This window comes from Excalfactoria chinensis, chromosome 6 (genome assembly GCF_039878825.1).
Source record: "Excalfactoria chinensis isolate bCotChi1 chromosome 6, bCotChi1.hap2, whole genome shotgun sequence".
Classification (NCBI taxonomy): domain Eukaryota; kingdom Metazoa; phylum Chordata; class Aves; order Galliformes; family Phasianidae; genus Excalfactoria; species Excalfactoria chinensis.
Genome location: NC_092830.1, coordinates 4,833,358 through 4,853,678, shown reverse-complemented (window position 1 = coordinate 4,853,678; position 20,321 = coordinate 4,833,358). Strand labels below are relative to the sequence as shown.

Below are 20,321 nucleotides of genomic sequence, written 5' to 3'. Positions count from 1 at the left end.
AGAAAAAGCGGTAGCTGACTCAAGTGGCTGGAACATACTCTAAGCCCAGGCCCCTGCAAAAGATTTATCTACCTGGGAGCTCTCATATTCTATCCAGAGAACCAACATTACAAAGACAACAACCACAGCATATTACAAACTACCTCTTGCTTTTTAAAATAAAAACTGAGAATTCTTCATCCTCTTCCAAATAAATCCTATATCCAAAAAGCAAAGTAATTATACACTGTCTTACTGAAGCACCTATATTGTGTCATAGGTAAGACAGCACACTCAGAAGAAAAACAAATAGAAAGATCGCAATCAGGTTTGAAAGTGTTAAGCTGACACCTACATTCATGCAGTAGAGGCATTTTCCGACATAAAACCTTCAACTACAAATAGCATATAGTACAGAGACAGCATGATGGATAACTTAAGACATTAATACAACAGAAGATGGTAAAGGAATGAAGCTAAAATTTAACAAAAAGATAAAAAAAATAACCAATTCTCATGCTGTATCAGTTGTCACAGCATGAACCATCAGCTTAAGCACAGCATTAGATGACATGCTTACATGACTTTTAGAACAAGTTAAGAAACATTTGGCCTGCTCAGCATGAAGTCTGATCCATCTTCACTCACCTATGCAGATCTTCAATGGGAGGTCACTTGCACATTCCTCAAGCATTTAATAGGGTGTGGGGGTGTCAGACATCTCACCACCACCAGTAAGTTGCCTAAGAAGGAACATAACAGCACTTAGATTTCTTATCCTAAACTCTTTCTCCAGCTAACCGGCTACTCCAGGCTACGCAGGTTTCTGATGTCACTAAGCAGATTAGCTGAGAGGATGCACAGCAATTTCTGTGCCTCTGGGCTGCTCGGAATACAAATTGTACTACCATCTTTTGGCTGCACGGAGAACTGCACCTTCAGAGTACATCCCTCCTCTAAGAAGTCACTGTACTCCTTTAATCTAGTCAATGAAACAACCTCTCCCATATGGAGGTGGCCAACACAGTCAATGAGCTGAGTCCCTCATGGAAAGAAACTTCATGCAGATGTATCCAGAAGAAGGCTATTAATTTTGGAGAACTGCATTACACTTGAAAGGAAAAAACACCAGACTTAAACTGATCAGCTAAGAAGCAACTACATCTACATCACATATCTCACCAAATTCCGTGGAATCAGCTCCACGTTTCCTCTGGCACTTCCTGTCTGTGGGACCATAGCAGCATTCAATACCCAAATAAGTCAGTACCCATCAGAGCTGGATTTGATTTTAAACTCTGATTCACAATGTGTAGCTTTTATCCAGGCTAATTAAGTAGAGATGGACAGTACTACTTGAAGTAGATAACCATGCATTACAGAAAGTCTTTTTTTCTAGGGAGAAGGTGTCATGCACAATTAACTGACCTTGTTTGAAGAGTCAGCACCCAGCAAAGAAAGCACAGTCATTTAGGGCACGCATTCTGGCACACGGTGTTTTGTAGCGCTACACCAATTTATAATGAAACCAAGGCAAAAATCATACCATCACTGAAAATAAAAACATTTACTACAGGCCTCAGTGCAGCTGGAATTTTATCAGCGGTATCTAATATATGGATCCGCAGCCTGGAGGAAGACAAAGGATAGGTATTTTAATTCAACGGAAAGCAGTTTTAAGGAGCTCTCAATTATTCTATGCAGGTGCAAAGAAATCAGAACACAGTACATGCATATGACCAAAGTCAAGAAATACAAAGGAAGTCAAGACAGGTGTTACTTACTATTGACTCTCACTCACCCAGTCCCGCTAACTCCCAGTTCCTCAGGTGTAATTAGAAGTATATACAATAAGGAGTGTACCTACTAACTCTAATACATACATTGGATGTTCTCAGCTGCAACAATCCATAAAGGCAGCAATGTTACTGCAACCAGAAACCAAGGGTCTCGATTCACATTCCATTTTGACCTCTAATCCACAGCCTTCCAGTAAGAGACCTTTACACAGCATAGTACAGCACTGGCTAACACCCTCACACTGGACAACCAGTGTGCGAGTTTGACTTCCATACCAGCTAGATGGAGGTAATGTTGTACAGCTGATTAACTCAGATTCACACGGTATTACAAGAAACACTGAACTTCCACAGCCCCCATCCCTCAGCAGTGCTTTCACTCCCTCAGTTATATAGAACATGCTTTTATCCTGGCTATGTTTAAACAGAGCAATAGCTCATGTTTTCTAGTATTACTAATAATATTTCTCCGCTCATACAAAGCAGTGGCAGACGTCCAGCCATCTCACCCAGTTTTCTCATACCACACTGTGCTACACAACACACCCAATGGTACCAGTCCTGTATGAGTAATATTCAAACCAACCTCTAAGAAACTGTTGCAGTAAAAGAAAACGTGGAAAGCATCTGAAACCAAGGAGAATTTTAAGAAAAGCCTGGGCATCTATCAGAGAGAGGTAACCCCAAACTGAGTTTTCATTGGTGATATTTAAATCCAGATATTTAAATCCAGTGATTTTTAAATAACTGCTTTGAGAACTGGATCCCAGCCATAAAACACTAAAGCATCCTGACTGTTTCCTAGCAGAACTGGAGTTGAAATATAGGTAGATGTAAAGGGTTGTTTTGATTTCTTTCGGCTCATTTCTATCTACTAACAGTTGTCTATGCTTGGTTTATCTAAGTAACTCATTCTTCTACTTCCATCTTGGTAGACTTAGTTTTGGACTTATGCATTGCATTACTCAAAGGAAATATTTGTGGCAACACTCCTCGTGTTCACAATGTGGACTCTCTTTTACAGAGTAATTTGAACAATACTGCTATTGGAAAGGCTCACTCAAACAAAATTTACCATAAGAAACAGGTCCACAAAATGCACCTTCCTCTACATGGGAAACAACACACAATGATTTTTCATTTACACTGATTATTTCCACGTACTCAAAAAAAAGTAAATCCTTAGATATCTCTGCATGCTTCAGCATGAATATAATGAACCACAGTCTAACCTAAACACCCAACACATCTCTTTTGATGCTCCTTAATCTCTTAGCTTTTGTTTCCTCAAAAACACGGACTCCTTTTTGAAAAGCATTAAAGCCACCTGCTTAATGCGCGTTTTCAAGCTTTTATTCTACACCAAAAATACCCGGAAAACGGCATGACGACCCAAGTAAACATCTTAAAGAGACCTAACAGAAAATTAAGTCCCACAGTATATTCTGGAAAACAGTGAAGGCTTTGTGGAATAAATCCCAATTAGGAAGCTTAAAAGAAAGCAGCTCATTTCCAACATCAAATGCACCAGTGAAAGAAACCTAAAACTGCAGAAACATCTTCAATCAGCCAAACGTACCCTCCCACACAAAACAAGACCACCAGCGAGACAAGAACCGCAAAACAACCCTACTCAGACATCAGAGCTAAGTGAAGTAGGCATACTTCAATACTACAAGCATACATCTCAAAAAGCACGAAGGACTGAGGGATTTCACATTGCTTCAGGCTATTGCAAACTACATACAATAAGGAACCAGACTGAGCCACATAACGGCTAAAACCCTCCTCAGAAGCTTCATATCTGCTCAATTAGAGTAAGTGAGTGAGCCAGCAAAAATAGAAGTGTACCTGGTGTACAGCTCGGTTCTACATCCACCCACGTCAGTTCGGACTTCCTGTCACTTCTTTCAAAAGGTCTCTGGATGAGCCACTAAAAGACTAAGATCCATCAGATTCTGCATCTTTTCTTCCACTGTGAATAAAGAAAAAGAAAATGTCACTCAATCAGATCATTCACAGCACATAGTATATGAAAGCATAAGCACATAAAGCAGTTCCAGCAAACAGGGACATTTTAAAGTATCTAAGACAGAAATGATCTCCTTCACAGTAACAGCAGAACACGCTCACGGAGGAGCCCGCATAAACATCCCTACCCTTGTTTTACCTCTGAAGAGATCCTGTATTTTCAGACTGTCATTCCTTTTCACCTCCAAAAGGTGACGCTGTATCGTAGGTTCCTAGTTTTGCTCTTCACAGAGGCTGCCCTACAGCAGAAATTAACATCCTGCATAATTCAATAACTAGCAGGACTGCACCACAGACAGTGCTACAAAGTGGGTTGCTCTTACTGAAGTGAGAATACATTCTGTGTTTTAATCGGACAACTTCCTAGACGTAGCTTTGAAGCCAGTCATCTCAGCTAAAATGAGAGTAAGTGAACTCTCACTTGAAGACAAACTGCTGGAAGCTACTGAGATAACATTACTCTGGAATAACAATCTGGATCAACAAAAGTTCAGCAAATAATCTTCACAGATCATTCTCTCTGCAGGAAATGAACCCTCATAGCTAACTACTTCATTAACTATGACACAACACTAAGAATCCACCAACTGGAAGTTCTTAACACCTCTCCTTACCCTCATACACCCGATATCAGAAGCTTCAAAACACAACAGTATGTGAGCTGCCAGCTGGTCTTTAAAAAGGTAAAAATAAATCCCAAACAAAAGCAAGTCAGTAACTACAGAAGTAAAAATAAACCTCAGTATTGTCATTAATAAACACCGTCCTACAAAGAATGTAAAAAATACTTATGCTGAAACAGCTGGAGATAGAAGGTACAAACTTTCTCCACATTCGCCAAAACAGCCCTGCTCCAACTGATCCAAAAAAGTAAAGTCAGTCTCTGTCCACACCGAGTGTTTTCCATCAGTATGAATGGAGGCAGCTAAGGGACGCCATGCAGCACAATTAACTTCAGGAAGGAAACATTCAGAGAAGACTGCTAACAAAACCCTCTCTGCGATAAGCTCAGTTTGACAACCTGCTCACACAGTGCTGAATAGGGAGTACAATGAACGCACTCTAGCTCCTCCGATGCTTATTTCTTTCTCCTTATTTAATTGTTACTTCACTGTAGACTCTGTGGGGAATTAACTCTGAAGACTCTGTAGGAATTACAAAAACAGTATTACCACAGAACACCATCTTCTATTCAGAAATTAACATTGGCATTCGGGCTCCCGGCTACAAATGGATGTCTACACGCCCCTACAGACCCTGTTCCTTAGCAGAGTGATATTTGTACCCCTACAGGGAGTCAATGTAATTTCTGCTTCTCAAAATCTTCCCTTTTTTTGCATAACGTAATCACTTGCTTGATCTTTACAGTTGCTCTTAGTAACTTCAAGCATTACCTGCTAATTTATGAAACCTATGAGCTGAGCAGGCTGCCAAAACATTTCCATAACACATTAAGTAATAACCTCCAAAACTCTCCCAAAACTCTCAGTTCTGTCCATTTGAGTAAAAAAAACCATTTCCACTAGTACTAAAGAGCAATTGAACTAGACAAAGACATTCATGAGTCACCTGTCAGCCCTATCAAGCCAGGCTTTTTTCTCTAGAACAGGTAGTTTCACACTGCCCTAACCTGAAATAGTGAACATAAAACAGAAATAAAAGTGTATCTGTAAGCCAAAGAAAATAAGGTAAACAACTAAAAAGAAACTCTAGAGGCAACTCTTCAGTCCTAACTTACAAAACTTCACAGCTTTGGTCCATAATTCATACCTGTTTATTCCTGCTTCTTCTGCACCTTTGAGTAGTTGCTACTCCTTCCCTTAAAAGAGGAAAAATAAATGTTGAAAAAGCCTGCCTGTTTAAAGTGGCTCACCCAGGCTTGGTAGCCTTCTACAACAACAGTACTACACAGCAGCAGGACTTCCTTTCCTAAGCAGCAGGTGTTGGAACACTAACAATGTTTCTCAACTCTAAAGAGACTGAAGGCATATATGACTGATTAAAAAACATCCCAAACCACAGAAAGCTAAAATTTACTTAAAAAAAAAAGAAAATACAGCCACAGGAAGAAAATTAAGAAAGCCCACCACTTACCTACAGAAAACTTCTCTTATTCAGATACCTGTAACAAAAGGTACCCCCACCATCCCCTAACAGCCCTTAAATGAGGACTGCAAGGGGGAGGATCCTGGCTCCACCCCTTCTTGTCAGCTGCATTGTGTGCACCTGAGCTCCCCTGAGTCAGCCCCAGCTTCCTACCTGGTGCTGTCACCTGTTTAATCTCTGACCTGCAATTCTGCTGCCACATGAAATGAAAACCTGCTTTCAAAACATAACAAAAGGAAACATGCAGTGAGATCTCTAATGAGAAAGCATTATTTCATAGAATGATAGTTTATGGATTATGACAAATCATGAAATACACATGAAATGTAAAGGTTAAGAGTAAAAGACTGCAATTGCTGCTACAAATCAAACACTTGTAGTGAAAACACAGTCCTCAGTAACATGTTCTTACAGTGAAAAAAATAGCTAAAGCTCAATGTATACATGCACATACAGTGATGTATAGCAATAATAATACAAAGATAGTACAAGAGAAACAGTGATAAGTATCCCAAATGTAATGTAAAGGGAAGACTCACCCAATAGAGGCCTTCAGTCAGCTGGAAACACTGGAGCAAACTCCACCAAAGAACAACCTCAAAGGAATGCTGCTCCAGCCGTGGTCAGCCCTTAAATGAGGTCTAGAGGAGGTGGAGTCAGGCTCTACCCCATACAGAGCACAGCTGAATTACCCTCACCTGTGCTCCCATAGCTGACCTGAAGCTTGCCTCAGCTGATCAATCAGTGGTTCAGGCTGTGATTACCAATTTCCCATATACATGCACAAATGCATATACTAATACATATGTATTTATTTAACATGCAACACAAGACTGAGCTCAGCTCTCAGGTTTTCAAGGGTACGTTAATGTAACTAGAGGATGGCAATATACAAGGGTTGCTTCAGAAGTTGTCCCACAACATCAGAGACAGATGTCATCGGTACGACAGAAGAGTCTGAACCTTCCCACTGACATCCCGTTACATGTTGTTGCTGTGTGACAGATAGCAGCAGAGGGTCAGTCTGACAGAACGCCACCTGACGTGCAAGTGCGTACGAAGCAAACGTGTGTCACTGAATTAATCCATGGTGTGAAATCATTTCTGCTTTCCCCATCATGACACACCCTGCTAAAGAATAGAATGTGTCCTCTCTTTTCTTATAGCCTCTCTGCAGACCTTGAAAATCTCTGCAAATCGCTTAGTAGTGCACACAAAGGACAACTGTCTACCGGAGTGAAGAATACACTTGGTCATACAGGCAGATGGGTCGTGAACAGGTTTTGTGTGCATTTTTACTTTCTGCGTGTAGCTGAAATGCCAAGTCACGGCCTGAAGCAGTGATGGAGCATCAGGTGGGAAGGCGAGGGTAATGGAGTCAGGGGCTTTGTGTGGCAGGAGCCTGCGGGGGTTTTTCTCCCCTGGTCTGGCTCGAGCCCAGCCTTCAGCCTGGGGGATGTCCTGGTGGAGAGCTCAGGACACACGAGCTGGTGAAAGCATGAGGGCTTCTGCTCTGCAGCGCTGCCCACAGACAAAGCCCAGATCCCAGGGCGCAGCCTCAGCCCTCGGCCCAGAGGAATACATGGGCAGTGCTGGTGCAGCCTCTCCCTCCCCAACAAGAAGTGGAAGCAATCCTCCTTGTCCTCTGGTGCTTCGACACCAGAGACAGAGGTATCCAGTGATTCAAAGTTAAACATGTTTAACTTGTTGCATGGGTACCTTATGGTACTTTTTAATAGCTATTCCAATAAGAATTTCTCTGTAAACATTATTGATGAAGAACTCTTTATTTTGTTTTGCTTTGCTTTTTTTTATTTTTTTATTTTTTTTTATTTTGTATTCTTCAATGCAAGTAAAAGCTGGAAAGGGAGTGTCTGTGAGCCTGAATGCAACCATCTCAGGAGGGTTGGAAATGGCCCAACGTTGCTAGAAGAGACTCAGGAAATTAGGGGCATCCAGTGGGACTTAGGCACCTCCCAAGGCTTTAGGGGATACGAATGTTAAGGAGCAGCATTCAGGGTGCCAGAGACTTTGACACCTTCTTCTCTGAGCTGAAGAGCAGTGGACAGAGTAAGGACAGCCTCAGGGTTGGTCAGGGACACCCAAAAGAATAAGGCATGTTCTAAGCGGCGAGTGTCATGGGAAGGTGTTTTGCAGATGCACAGGAAAACCTCCCCTACATTTCACTTGGACCCGATGGTTGAACCGTGTGCCAGAGTATGTGCAGGCTGGACGTTGCCCAATCAGCCTACAGACTGTGACAGGAAGTTGCTGCTGAGTAGTACGTAGAGCCTGATTGGGCTGGTTTACGCAGAGATTTCTCAGACGTGTGCGTAGAGCATGCACAAAGGTGTTGAGGGCTTTGCATGCTCCAGGGGTACCCATGCCACGTCGCGCCATCATGACATTGCAGTATTGGTTATTACTCGAGGATCGTGTCCTGGGGAAGTCCACGTGTCTGTTCAAAAAAGTCTGATAGGTTGCTTGACCATGGCACATAGACACTGACAGGGCTAGGAGCAGGACAGCAGACCACCACAGGGAGCTCATGGCCACGGCTGCCTAGGAAGGAAATTGTAAGAGAAACTCACTGCTCTGTGAGAGTCCCAGGTAACTCAGGTGCCCCTGCTACACCCAACACAACCTACCACTCCCTAGGAAACTCTCCTGACTCTCAGATGCACTCTTGCCCAACAGGGGATTAAGACAAAGAAAGATCACCTTGACACCTGTCCCTCCCAAACGGTAAATGACCTGGGCCCACTCTACATACACAAGAAAGCCCAGCTCCCTCCTGGCCCATAACCATAAAGTCTCCTCTAATTATCCAGTGCTAATTCAAGCTATTAAGGAGGCAGAACACTTCCTCCTGATCCTCTGGAGGGCTTCCTGTAGAATGGGGACGCTACACATATAAGCCCCTTTTCAATATATTTTCACACCCCTTATCCTCTGAAACACATACACGTGCCCCACCAAAATACTCCACTGTCCTCAGCGTCTCAGCCAACTCCACAGAGCCACCTCTTTTCCCCAGGTCCCTTGTACTCTGCCCACCTAGGACTCACGTTGCCACTCTTTGGGTATTTGCGTATGTGCCTGTCTCTCCTCTGGGTAGTTCCACCTCGACCGTTTCCTCCGTCTGGCAATGGTTCAGGGTATCAGCTGTGACTTTTATTTAGTACAGTGTGACAGGAAACTCCTAAATGAGGAGGAGTCACCACAGTGTGGGGAGGAAGCACACAAGAGGCGGCACTTGGGGGTTGGAGGATGGGATAGAAATTAAGACCTTACGGGCTCCGCTGCTTTGGAAGGAACTCCGAGGCCCTGGTGTCCCAAACAAATTATAAGGGCCATGGTCAGAGACAGCTCAGGGCTGGCTGGCTGGTCAGCTGGTGATGTGGAGGTGTCGAGTCCATGGGATCTGGGATGTGAATGGCTGTGCTGCAAGCAACATGCAGGTGGCCCGGCAGCATTGCTGCAAAACAGATGCATAAGCATCACTTCATGCTACAGCCCTAAGGCTGCTGCCGAGGCTCAAAGCTGCAGCACTGAAGAGCCAAGCAGGGGTTTCACCCAGTTTTCACAGCAGGAGATGAGAGAGTGAGTACAAGAAGACCCCAGGAACTGCTGGCACTTTCCTTCTAGTCAGGTTTGGTCACTGGCTGCACATCCCCACCTGGGACATCTGTGGTACTTCCTGCTGCCAGCTGTGGAGTAGAAGAATGTCATTATAATGCATACCTGGATGAGATGTGGTTGTAGAACCCAGGCCACAAGATCCTGTCTGGAAGATGAGATTCACCATTAGGGAAGAAGGCAACACACAAGCAAGTACTAGTGCACCAGCTCCAGACATCTCCAAAAACAGAGATTCACAAGGGACAGTATTCAGGTTGCGTGGAAGGATGGTGGACTGTGGAGAAGGCAAAGTTACGGTGTGGAACATTACACTGAGACTTGGCGCTGTGCTGAGAGACTGCACGTGTAATAGCTAAGAGCAAAGATTGCCATCTTTTTAAGATGGCTTCTTTCCTCTGCCCAAATGAACTTCTAAACCAAGAGGAAGGAGATGTCAGCATCACACACCATCCAAGACTGTGCCACATTCTGCCATGTTCTTGTGCTTCACCACTTCCGCATTTAAAAAGACGTTGATGTGGTCTGGTGACTGCGCAAAAGAATTTCAGCTTTGTGGTCTGTGTTAACTGCTACTACAAGGACACAAACGCCTTTTGGCTACAGAAAAGTTCCAGTGCATTTTTGTCCCCTGCCATTCTGTAAAGGATCCCAAGCTGGTGGCTATAACAACAAAAGACAGAGCACTGTCCATTTATTTCCTCACCTGAGAACAGATGTTCTTTTCTTGCTTTGTGAATCACAGGGAGTCCACTAATGACAGTTCTGTGGCCATGCAACCAGTATCAGCCTTTGTTTGTGAGATGGGATGTTGGAGATGGCAAGGGATGAGGCGCAGTGGGCACGCTGCAGCTCCCCCCACTTGTTTTCTTGCACCAGACCAGATGTGGCACGGGGGACTGGGCTTCACTGCATGCTTCTCTGCTCCTCTGTTTCTAGCAGGGATCAGCTCTCCTGTGTGAAGACAAGTATGAACTGTTGCCGTTTTTTGAGCATAAAGGCAGAATCACAGAATCACAGAATAGTTGTGTTTGGGATACCTGGATGTCACCTGTTCCAACACCGCTCCTCCACTGGGTATGGACTTTTTAGTATATATTGGAGTATGTTGCATATATTCACTACTCAGTGTGGAGTAGTGAATGAATTTGTTCTTTTCTTTTTCTTGGTCATGCAGCTTTTGCTTTACTGAGTAAACAGTCTTCTTCTCAACTCATGAATCCTTGTACGTTCACTTTCACAATTCTCTCCCCTATTCCACCCAGGAAGTGTATCTAGCACCTAAGAGGTACACAGCTGCATGCCAAGGCAAAAGCACAACAGATACACAGACACTGTTAAGAACAGAATTACAAAAGGAAAATTCTCTGCAATGCACAGTTTCTGTTCATCTCATGCTTCACCCTGGTTCTGGGAGCCCCTAATGATCAGCGACACAGAAGTTGTATAGCGTACACAGGTTGGCTACAGCCCAGTCACAGTCATACATTCATCCATAATTGGCCCGAAGCTCTTTAATGATAGTCCTTATTCTTAATACATAGCAAGATTTTGTCAGCGTAGCTGTATGTTCCACAGAACATTGTTTGGGCTGTAACTGATCTTTTCCTGCTCTAAGCTCAGCGCTGGTTTCTGTGGCTTACTTATCAGCCAAGGTTGTTATGATCAGTAATGCAATGGCTTCTTTCCCTTCCTTCCCTACAGATCACACAATGTGCACTGAAATAGGAGCAAAGTTCACCAAGCAGAGCTAGAGCTTTATACAGAATTGATGAATGGGCTTAAAATTCCACCTGTCTTCCCACTGGAGAGCCGGTCCTTGCTTGGAGCAGGGGAGAGCGGGGAGGAGCCTCACGGCACACGTTACAGCCCAGTCAGTCCCTGTGCCATCCTGGAGCGAGGTTCTTCTCTAGAGGCATGAATAAAGTCATCAGTTCTGCACACTGGAGCCTTTGTCCCATCTTCCTTAGCTGGGACGAAGGCGGTCCCTTCCACCACCTCCTTTTTAGCAACGTTGCTGTGTCTGTGGGTGAATCAGGCAGTGTCTCTGCTCAGGGCTCAGTTGTTTGTCCAGAAGGCCTACTCGAACCTGAGCAGGCTAAATGGCTTCGGTTTAGGCTCTGATGCCTCTCTTGTGCTATCTTTTCATTATTGTCGCTTTACATCGTTGTACATGCATGTATACATTGAGCTTTAGCTTTTTTTTTCACTGTAAGAACATGTTACTGAGGACTGTGTTTTCACTACAAGTGTTTGATTTGTAGCAGCAATTGCAGTCTTTTATGCTTAACCTTTACATTTCACGTGTAATTCATGATTTGTCATAATCCATAAACTATCATTCTATGAAATAATGCTTTCCCATTAGAGATCTCACTGCATGTTTCCTTTTGTTATGTTTTGAAAGCAGGTTTTCATTTCATGTGGCAGCAGAATTGCAGGTCAGAGATTAAACAGGTGACAGCACCAGGTAGGAAGCTGGGGCTGACTCAGGGGAGCTCAGGTGCACACAATGCAGCTGACAAGAAGGGGTGGAGCCAGGATCCTCCCCCTCGCAGTCCTCATTTAAGGGCTGGTAGGGGATGTTGGGGGTACCTTTTGTTACAGGTATCTGAATAAGAGAACTTTTCTGTAGGTAAGTGGTGGGCTTTCTTAATTTTCTTCCTGTGGCTGCATTTTTTTTTAAGTAAATTTTAGCTTTCTGTGGCTTGGGATGTTGTTGCGTTGTTGATTTTTCTTTATGTTGTGTTATTCTTGTATGCAGTTGGAGGCTTGAAACAGGAAGCATCATAATCAGAAAATGTGAGCTATCCTTCAAGATCTTAAGAGACAGTGTACGTATATGAGTTTCCTTGAAACAGAAGCAGAGGTTTTATTTTGGTAAGAGAAAAGAGTACTGTGGTGTTTTACTTAATTTTTTTAATCAGTCACATATACCTTCAGTTTCTTCAGACTTGAGAAACATTGTTAGTGTTCCAACATCTGCTGCTTAGGAAAGGAAGTCCTGCTGCTGTGTAGTACTGTTGTTGTGGAAAGCTGCAGTGCCTGGGTGAGCCACTTTAAACAAGCAGGCTTGTTCTGCTTTTATTTTTCCACTTTTTAGAGAAGGAGTAGCAACTTCCCAAAGGTGCAGAAGAAGCAGGAATAAACAGGTATGAATTATGGACCAAAGCTGTGAAGTTTTGTGAGTTAGGACTGAAGAGTTGCCTCTAGAGTTTCTTTTTTGCTGTTTACCTTATTTTCTCTGGCTTACAGATACACGTTTATTTCTATTTTATGTTCATTATTTCAGGTTAAGGTAGTGTGAAGCTACCTGTTCTAGAGAAAAAAGCCTGGCTTGATAGGGCTGACAGGTGACTCATGAATGTCATTGTCTAGTTCAATTGCTCTTTAGTACTAGTGGAAATGGTTTTTTTTACTCAAATGGACAGAACTGAGAGTTTTGGAGGTTATTACTTAATGTTTTATGGAAATGTTTTGGCAGCCTGCTCAGCTGATAGGTTTCATAAATTAGCAGGTAATGCTTGAAGTTACTAAGAGCAACTGTAAAGATCAAGCGAGTGATTGTTACGCAAAACAAGGGAAGATTTTGAGAAGTGGATGGGGTTTTTATCTGCAAAGAAATCCACAAGGTTAGTGAGAGTGCTTACAAACTGAACAAGGAGGTATTTGCGTAATGCTGCATCTGGTGTGTCTTTTGACACAAATCTCCCCTGTTTATCATTGAGAGAAAGAAAGAGTGTGTTAAAACTTGAAGGTTGAACAAACTTTAGGGGCCTATCTTCATTTTTAGCTTTTTGTGGTTGCTCTTCAGTGATGTTTCTATTCAGTTATCTCTTAATGACTCACTTATGTTGCACAGCTGGTTGGGTGTGGCCATTTTTTTCTTTTAGACCAGATTTGACTGCTCAGGTTGCTTAGGAATGGTCCTCTATAAAGTGGTTGCTTGTTATACTATTGGTAAGTTGAGTTTTGATGTAGGGAACTTAGCTAGTTAAATTTGAAGGTGGGAGTTCTCAGGTGAAAATGTAGTGGGAGGTGTAGCAGTGAAGAAAGGAGCTGTGTGTGCCTATTTAACTTTTGACCTTTCTATAGGTATTGTTACTCTCCTTCTCCTTTTTGTTGTTGTTTCTTATTTGTTACATAGTTTGCTAACTATTCTCAGTTGTTTTGAGTAGCCTGCATGCTTTAATGGGATTATTTTGTTTTTGAGGTATCTGGCGTGTGGAGTAATTCACCAACTGATGTGTCAAATACTCAACTTGTACTGTTGCAGAAATGTGACATGCAGGATTTAATAGCTCTCATTTGAAAAGCAGGGTTGTCCTTAATGGTGGTTAAATTGTGTTCGGAGGTAGTATTGATAGGTTATCTGGGCTCGGGAGGAGCTCTGGAAGTAAGAATTAGATTTTTCTGTGTGAAAGACTGGATGTTATGTGTGAGAAAAGAGTCAGGTATGTGTAAGTTAATCGCAGGTTTGACCTATTAGGATAGAGACTGGAGTTACAGAATGGTTGAGGTTCTAAGGCACCTCTAGGATGGTGTCTTCTCTAGCATTTGTGCCTAGGTAGGGCTACAAAGGGCAGGTGGCTCAGGACTGTATCTAAACAGCTTCAGGATATCTACAAGTAGGCAGACTCTGCAATGTTTGTGTAAGTTTTGCAGGCCATTCTCAGTGGGGAACAGTAAGGAATTATTCTCAATGCTCATAGGGGAATTCCTGCACTTTAGTTTGTCTGAACACAGTACACTTCATGCTGCTGGATGTCCTCCTTTGAGGTAGTGGTAACACCTCCTGGTACAGGCTGGGATAACATTGTTTTCCGTTGCTGCAAGGTGTATTGCTGCATTGTTCTCTTCCTATAATGGGAGGAGAATGGAGCCAGCCTAAATGTGTTGTGTTTTGGGTTGGGAATCCCAAATTAAATATGGGAGAGTATCACAACCTTCCTTTAATGCTCTTTTGGCTGTTTATCATTCTTCTTGTGGATCAATTTGGGAGGCAGCTGAGCTGCTGGTGTCTCCAAGAATGGATGGGCACTCAGTTTTCAGTTATGAGTTCCACTGACTATGCTAAGGGGTTTGAAATAAAGTAGCTAGCTCTGCCTCAAGTTGCTGGGCCTGGGGTGTGATGGCAGGAATGCTACCAATGAGGCTTTTTGGCCTGGGACTTATTTATCTGCTAGGCTGTGTCTGAAATATAAACATATTTATATTTGCTTGAGACTACTCATAAGGACAAAGACTGACTTCTTTGGATCAGTTGGTGTAGGGCTGATATAATTGGCAAATGTGGAGAAAGTTTTGACTTATTCGTCTTGCCTGTCTAATTTGTACCTGCAAGTTATTGAATTATGCAGGATGGTAATTTCTGCTGTAGGGCAGCCTCTGTGAAGAGCAGAACTAGGAACCTACGATACAGCGTCACCTTTTGGAGGTGAAAAGGAATGACAGTCTGAAAATACAGGATCTCTTCATAGGTAAAACAAGGGTAGGGATGTTTATATGGGCTCCTCTGTGAGCGTATTCTGCTGTTAATGTGAAGAAGCTCATTTTTGTCTTAGGTACTTTAAAATGTCACTGTTTGCTGGAACTGATTTATGTGCTTATGCTTTCATATACTATGTGCTGTGAATGATCTGATTGAGTGACATTTTATCTTTTTCTTTATTCACAGTGGAAGAAAGGATGCAGAATCTGATGGATCTTAGTCTTTTAGCGGCTCATCCAGAGACCTTTTGAAAGAAGTGACAGCAAGTCCGAACTGATGTGGGTGGATGTAGAACCGAGCTGTACACCAGGTACACTTTAATTTTTGCTGGCACAGTCACATACTCTAATTGAGCGGGTATGAAGCTTCTGAGGAGGGTTTTAGCCGTTATGTGGCTCACTTGTTCCTTATTCTACGTAGGTCTCTCGGCATGGTGAGCCCTTTCATCTGCCTGGCTTTGCAATAGACTGAAGCAATGTGTAATCCCTCTCTCCTTTGCTTTTTGAGGTGTATGCTTGTAGCAGGCCTACTTCAACCAGCTCTGATGTCTGAGTAGGGATGTTTTGTGGTTCTTGTTTCGCTAATAGTCTTGTTTTGTGTGGGAGGGTTTATTTGGCTGATTCAAGGTGTTTCTGCAGTTCTAGGTTCCTTTCACTGGTGCATATGTTGTTGAAAATGAGCTGGTTTCTGTCATCTTTAAAATTCCTAATTGGCATTTATTCCACAAACCCTTTGTTTTTTTTTTCCAGAATATACTGTGAGACTTTTTTTCTTTTAGGTCCCTTTAAGATGTTTACTTGGGTCGTCATGCTGTTTTCCGGGTATTTTTGGTGTATAATAAAAGGTTGAAAATGTGCATTAAGCAGGTGGCTTTAATGCTTTTCAAATGGAATGCATGTTTTTGAGGGAACAAAAGCTAAGAGATTAAGGAGTATCAAGAGAGATGTGTTGGGTATTTAGGTTGGATTATGGATCATTATTTTCAGAGATATCTAAGGATTTACTTTTATTTTTTCAATTGAGTACACGGAGATAATTAGTGAAAATGAAAAATCATTGAGTGTGATTTTTGCCTTGGTTTCATCATAAATTGGTGGAGCGTTACAAAACTCCATGTGCCAAAATGCATGCCCTGAATGCTAGTGCTTTCCTTGCAGGGTGCTGACTTTTCAAACAAGGACAGTTAATTGTGCATGACACCTCCATAGAAAAGAAAGCTTTCTGTAATGCATGGTTATCTATTTAAAGTAGTACTGTTCATCACTACTAAATTGGCCTAGATAAAAACTACACATTGTGAATCAGAGTCTAAAATCAATGCCAGCTCTGATGGGTACTGACTTATTTGGGTACTGAATGCTGCTATGGTCCCACAGACAGGAAGTGCTAGAGGAAATGTGGAGCTGATTCCAAGGGTTTTGGTGTGAGATGTGAAGTAGATGTAGTTGCATCATAACTGATCAGTTTAAGACTGGTGTTTTTTTCCCTTCGAGTGTAATGCAGTTGTCCATAATTACTAACCTTCTTCTGGGTACATCCACAAGAAGTTGCTTTCTGTGAAGGACTCGGCTCATTGACTGTACTGGGCATCTCCATATGGAAGCGGTTGTTTCATTGACTAGATTGAAGGAGTACAGTGACTTCTTAGAGGAGGGAGGCACTCTGAAGGTGCAGTTCTCCGTACTGCCGAGAGATGGTAGTACAATTTGTATTCCGAGCAGCCCAGCCACACAGCAATTGCTGTGCATCCTCTCAGCGGATCAGCTTAGTGACATCAGAAACCTGGGTAGCCTGGAATCCCCAGTTAGATTTCTTATCCTAAACTCTTTCTCCAACTAAGTGCTGTTATGTTCCCTCTTAGGCAGCTTACTGGTGGTAGTGAGATGTCTAACACCCCTAAACCCTATTATGTGCTTGAGGAAGCAGCAAGTGACTGCCCATGGAAGATTGCATAGGTGAGTGGAGATGGATCTGACTTCATGCTGAGCTGACCAAATGTTTATTAACTTGTTCTAAATGTTATGTTCTAAAAGTCATGTTAGCATGTCCTCTAACGCTGTGCTTAAGCTGATGATTCATGCTGTGACAACTGATACGGCATGAGAACTTGTTATGTTTCTTTTTTTATGTTTTTATTAATTTTTAGCTTCATTTCTTTACCATCTTCTATTGTGGTATTAATGTCTCAAGTTATCCATCGTGCTGTCTCTGTATTATATGCTATTTGAAGTTCAAGGTTTTATGTAGGAAAATGCCTCTACTGCATGAATGTAGGCGTCAGCTTCACTCTTTAGAACCTGATCACGGTTTCTTTCTATTTAGTTGTTTTTCTTCTGAGTGTGCTGTCTTACCTATGACACTACACAGGTGCTTCAGTAAGACAGTGTATAATTTTGCTGTTTGGATATGGGACTTATTCAGAAGAGGATGAAAAACTCTCATTTAGTTTTTATTTTAAAAAGAAAGAGGTAGTTTGTAATATGCTGTGCTTGTTGTCTTCGTAATATTGGTTCTCTGGATAGCACGTGAGAGCTCCCAGGTAGATAAATCTTTTGCGGGGGCCTGGGCTTAGAGTATGTTCCAGCCACTTGAGACAGCTACTGCTTTTTCTGTGACCCCCTGGACTTGTTTCTCCATTATCTGCTTGGGGAAGTGATATGCCAATCGACTTCTGCCTTCAGGTAGCATGATTTGTTCTTGTCCACGAGACAGGATTCTGAAGGCTGTGTGGTTTAGAGAAATGCTTCCTGCCTCTGTGGCCCATCAATGGTGAATGCCCCTTTGTGTAGTGCATGAGGATCTTAGGTAAGCTGTTGGGAAATAGTCTGTACACAGGCTGCTTTGTCTTGTTTGTATTTTGAGTATGTCAAGAGAGAAATCTGTGCCCTTGTTTTAATGCATGTGATGTTAATAGGAGTTGTGATCGACAGGTCTGAAGAGAGCTATCTTCTGAATCACAGCTATCACCTCCAAGGTAGAGCTGTCCTCAGTTTACTGTCTTTGTTTCAACTGGGCTGTAATTGCTTTATTCAGAGTGCGTGGCATATTGGTTTAATTTTTTCTCTAGTTGATAACTCTGATATCATTTTATTAATTAATAATAATATTTTTTATTATTGAAGGTGTTGTGAAGCATTGTTGTACAGAGTTGAGACTGTTCTCGGCAAAGTGTGCAAGGAGCCGGGAGGTAGCAGAGTTAGGAGAGTGGCCTGAATCTGACCTACAGGGGGTGGGTGTTCATCTGTCTTCTGCTCGGGGTTTAGCTGGAGCATTGGTCAGGAGGTGGTGAGCAATTACTTGTGCATCACCAGTTGTTTATATCCATTTATGTATATAAGCTTGTAATGGATATCCTTTTCTCTATTTTAGTAAATAGTCTTATATCAACCTATGTGCTGTTATATAATTTTCCCCCAATTCTCTCCCCGTGTCACTGTAGTTAGTGACTGTGTGGTGCATTCCCACCTGTGAGGTTAAACCTCAGCACTTGCCCAGCAATTTTCTTCCATCTGAAGTTGCTCATTTTTGTGTAAATGTGTTGTTCTGATGTTTAACTACTTGTGACTTTTCTTGCCTGTTAAGAGACTACTCACAGGTGTGGCTGTCAGGGAGGCACAGTGCCAACCTGTTTCACAGGGCTCACTAACCATCTATTACTGTGACCACTGCTTTGTGTCTTTCCCCAGCCATGTACTTCACAGAATCACATAACTGTAGGGGTTGGAAGGGACCAGGTTGCACAGGTAGGAGTCCAAGTGGGACTTGAATATCTCCAGAGAAGGAGACTCCACAACCCCATTGGGCAGCCTGTTCCAGTGCACCGTCACACCCACTGTAAAGAAGTTCTTGCGCACATTTGTGTGGATCTTCCTATGTTCCATAGTATGTCCACTTCCCCTTGTCATGTCTCCACATACCACTGAAGAGAGACTGGCCTTGCTGCTATTGCCCCCACACCTCAGATATTTATATACCTGAATTAGATCCCCTCACAGTTGTCTTTTCTCAAGGCTAAACAGACCCAGTTTGCTTAGCCTTTCTTCATAGGGGAGATGCTCCAGTCCCTTCACTATCTTTGTGGCCCTCTGCTGGATTTTTTCCAAGAGGTCCCTGTCTTCTTTTGTACTAGGGAGCCCAGAACTGGACACAGTTCTGCAGATGAGTCCTTAGTGGGGCTGAGTAAAGGATCACCTTGTTCAGCTTGTTCAGTTGCTGACTAAAAAGGGGAGACCATGCCAGCCCACACAGCCACAGTATTGGGGCCCTCGTCTTCCTGTCTCCTAGATAGCCTCCGATATGTTTGCTTGCCCTGCCATGGTTGCGGATAGGTTTGTTTCCTTTGAGCTGAGGGCAAAGCTGTGTAGACAGCATTTTGCCTTGTCTGGTTTTGCTCTGTTGCACACCTTGCCTCACTGACTCCCGTAGCTTCTTTCCGACATTTAAGGTTTTATGTGGCACCGTTATCTAATGTGGAGTGAGCGGCACCGAGGCTGTTAAGTCTGTTTTGAGCAGAGGAGATGTACTGAAATTCCTGTTGCTGGAAAAATAAATTGATTCAAATCCTCTGAGCTTTAGTATGTAGTTTTGATTGCTGCACTGTTCAATAACATCACCTGAATACCCTCCTTCCTCCTCACTTCCCTCTTAGTATCACTTTCTCTGAGGGAAAACCAACTGTCTGTGGTTTCCACAGTAACTGCTCCCAGGTGATATGGGTGCCTCCAGGGGAAGTGAAGGGATTAGTAATAAGAGGCATACACAGCTGTCGCTGAAACTCTGCAGCAGCAGCTGTGCCTGGGAGGGTTTAAGTACTAAGTGAGAATTTCCTTCTTTTAACTAGTCTTTGATTTCTTTCAGAAAAGTAAGGTAAGGACATAATTCCTTCTGGAGAGGGGTGTTCTTAACTAATTTGTCAGTTAATATTATGTTCTTTTGGGTTACAGGCACGTGTTGCTTGGCCAAAAGTGTAATTGTTGATCAGGATGTTTTGACAAGGAATCAACTCGAGTCCTCAGGTTTGTTAGCTGATGGAAGAGGAAGCCAGTTCTGCAGTGTCACTGAAGGCAGGTACGCGTTCACATTTCTGAAATCCTTTTGAGTGTTCTTTAACCAATGGCGTTAGTTCTATTTTTACGAGTAATGAAATGATGACATTTCAATGAATGTGGCCATAGCTTCACTTTGACATGCTGGCTACTTCATGTTTGTCCTGTCATCTCTGCTGCTCTATGGGCAGAGCAGTCTGACAAGGCTATTAAATCTGGCAGCTGTGTTGT

The 20,321-nt window shown here is 42.8% G+C and overlaps 2 long non-coding RNA genes across 2 annotated transcripts in view; one reads left to right on the top strand and one right to left on the bottom strand.

The window, feature by feature from the left end:
* Window positions 1-20,108, top strand: part of LOC140254264 (uncharacterized) — a 333,994-nt gene extending 313,886 nt beyond the window's left edge. Inside the window, exon 5 of the long non-coding RNA XR_011904114.1 lies at window positions 19,989-20,108. This is a non-coding gene — a long non-coding RNA (uncharacterized lncRNA). The remainder of the gene's footprint in view (window positions 1-19,988) is intronic.
* On the bottom strand, window positions 290-6,512 carry LOC140254263 (uncharacterized). Its single transcript, XR_011904113.1, has 5 exons — window positions 6,455-6,512; window positions 6,069-6,128; window positions 3,630-3,753; window positions 1,408-1,608; window positions 290-722 (listed from the first exon to the last, which is right to left on the bottom strand). It is a non-coding gene; the product is annotated as an uncharacterized lncRNA (long non-coding RNA).
* Window positions 20,109-20,321: the final 213 nt, after the last annotated feature.